The sequence below is a fragment of the Mastomys coucha genome, unplaced genomic scaffold (genome assembly GCF_008632895.1).
Source record: "Mastomys coucha isolate ucsf_1 unplaced genomic scaffold, UCSF_Mcou_1 pScaffold7, whole genome shotgun sequence".
Lineage (NCBI taxonomy): Eukaryota > Metazoa > Chordata > Mammalia > Rodentia > Muridae > Mastomys > Mastomys coucha.
This window is the reverse complement of record NW_022196913.1, coordinates 98,158,685-98,161,337: the sequence shown is the minus strand read 5'-3', so window position 1 is coordinate 98,161,337 and position 2,653 is coordinate 98,158,685. Positions and strand designations below refer to the sequence as shown.

Genomic DNA, 2,653 nt, shown 5'->3' with positions numbered 1-2,653 from the left:
AATTTACTTATTCACTTAATCATGTTCTAGTGGAATCTTGACCTTCACAAGATGTAGATTCTCAGTCCAACTCGGACTATAAACATTTTATTATGTAATAAATGGGTCTGGGATATAGATCAGTAATAGAATGACTATCTAATGTGCATGTGGCCTTGGGTTCCATCCCTGGATAATACTGAATAAATAATAATAATAATAATAATAATAATGAGAGTCACTAGCATCCCCTGCCACAGCCATGACCCCCTATAAGCTGGTGCTGATTCGGCACAGCAAGAGCACATGGAACCCACAGAACAGCTTGGAGGTGAAGTGTAACAGGAAGGGTTTGCAAGATGCTGGCTATGAATCTGACATCTGCTTCACTTCCATGCAGAAGAGAACAATCTGGACCCTCTGGACATCCAGATGTAGCTGCCAATGGCTAGAAGCTGGTGTCTCAGTGAGTGACATGATGGCGTCTGACTGGTCTTGATAAAGCAGAAACTGCTGCTAAGCATGGTGAGGAGCTGGTGAAGATCTGGAGACAAATCTCACAATGCCCCACTGCAATGAAGCCCAGTCAGTCCTTCTGTGGACATATCAGTAAGGAACACAGACCTCACTGAGGGCCAGCTACCCTCCTGTGAGAACCTGAAGGACACTATTACCAGAGCCCTGCCCTTCTGGACTGAAGAAACTGTCCCCCAGATCAAGGGAAAAAGGGTCCTGATTGTGGCCCCATGCTAACACCTTTGGGGCATAATCGAGCATCTCGGTGGTCTCTCTGAAAAGGCTGTCATGGACCTGAACCTGCCAACTGGCCTTCCATTGTCTATAAATTGAACAAAATCTTGAAGCCCAATGAGCCCATGCAGTTTCTGAGAGATAAAGAGGTCGTGTGCAAAGCCATGGAAGCTATGGCTGCTCAGGGCAAGGTGAAGAAGCGAAGGCAAGCAGGCAGACTCCATTCCTAAGAGCACCCTCCCTGTCTGTTCATGCCTCCTGCACCCCTCCCCTGCACCTGCCTCACTGACCACATCTTTAGGGTCTTAAGTTTAAGTAGTATCTGGAGCCCTGTGCCTCCCATTTTCATTTTGGTATTTTCCTGCATCCTCTCCCTTCTAGTCAGAATAACATTCCTGGGGGTGCAAGATCTCAGTCCATATTCAACAAGGGCTCCCCGTACCAGTAGAGTTGAGAGGTAGAAGTTATAGTCTTCCTTCGTCCTTTGTTTGCTTAGGGTCTGCTTAGGAAGAACTCAGAGAGGAACCACGCTCTTCATGAGCAATGAGGAGGAGCTGTGACACAGTGTTGTCCCTGGAGCCTGTCCTGCACTCTTCTGCAGTTAGAGAATGGGGGGCGGGGAGGAGAGACTGTTGTCATTTCAGAAAATAACTTGCATGGTGATTTAAAAGATTTTTCCGCTCTGACTCTAAGGGAGCTGCTGGCCCCAGAAGGTTGGAACCAATCCTGTCAATCCTGCGTGTTACATTTACTTTTACCAAAAAATACAAATTAAAAAATAAAAATAAAACTTACCAGCACACAAAATGTTCTCTGTGGTTTCAAATGGTAGTTGAAATTGGTCCCATGTGGTCACCAGAACATAAGCCATGGGGTAAACTCCTTGTTCTCCTGGCTGCGTGTTAGGATCCCTCCACCCTGTTTTGTAGATGTGAAGTGTCCCTTGATTGTGTGCAAGATTTTGTCTCTCAGTGTGTGAACCATGTTCCAGATGCTTGACCCTACTCTGTGGGTTCAGAACTAGTTTTAGGCATAATTGTTAAATCTCTTTCCAGATCAGTATAAAAAGGGAGTGAAGTGCGATGATGATGATGATGATGATGATGATGATGATGATGATGATGATGATGATGATGATGATTTTAATAATAAAAGGGATGAGAGAGACGGGGGCTCTCAATAGTTCCAGTAGAATAAGAGATAATACTGATTTGATGGAGGCAAATACTAATAACATAGTATGGTTTCTAACCTTCTCTTCTCTTGACTACTAAAGTGAATTTTTGCATTGGCCATTCTTTCTCCTTATCTCCTTATCTCCCACTCTGTGAGTCCCTGGAAGAATGAGAGTTATAAGAAAGAATAGTCTGTAATCTCCACTGTTGTCGCCGGCAATACCTAATTTAGAGCAAGTTACAATGCTTTCATTTCCTACCCAATATTTCTTGAATACCTACCAAGTATGGGTAAACCACTGAATCCCAGTCCCTGTGGACAGAAGTCCAAGAGCCCTTTGTCAGTCTCATGAAGCACCTAAAAGTCAAATCCAGAGTTCCTAAGGATTAAACTGGCATTGTATCTCCAAGTAAAGAGATTCAGACTTCGGTGATCTGTAGAAAGCCCATTATGAAGCAGTTAGAATGGCAAGACATTAAACCTTTTGTTTCCACGGCTAGGCTTCTTCTGAGGGACCCCTTCCTCTTGCCTTATAAAAACATCCTTTCGGGGACAGTCATTCATGCTGCTGACACTGTGAGTCTCTTCAGACACCCAGAAATCATTGCTACCACATCACTAAGTGGCTCAGGTTCTGCATGCCCCTGTAATCTAGACTCATAAGCTATGTCCATTCTCAACCAAAGAAAATGAACATGGAGAAAAGAGATTATCATCAAGACAGCTACCCTAAACCCAGCACACCACT

At 44.2% G+C, this 2,653-nt stretch overlaps 1 pseudogene; it reads left to right on the top strand.

Moving 5' to 3' along the window:
• The first annotated feature begins 241 nt into the window (after positions 1 to 241).
• Positions 242 to 959, top strand: LOC116081582 (annotated as a pseudogene).
• The last annotated feature ends 1,694 nt before the right edge of the window (positions 960 to 2,653 follow it).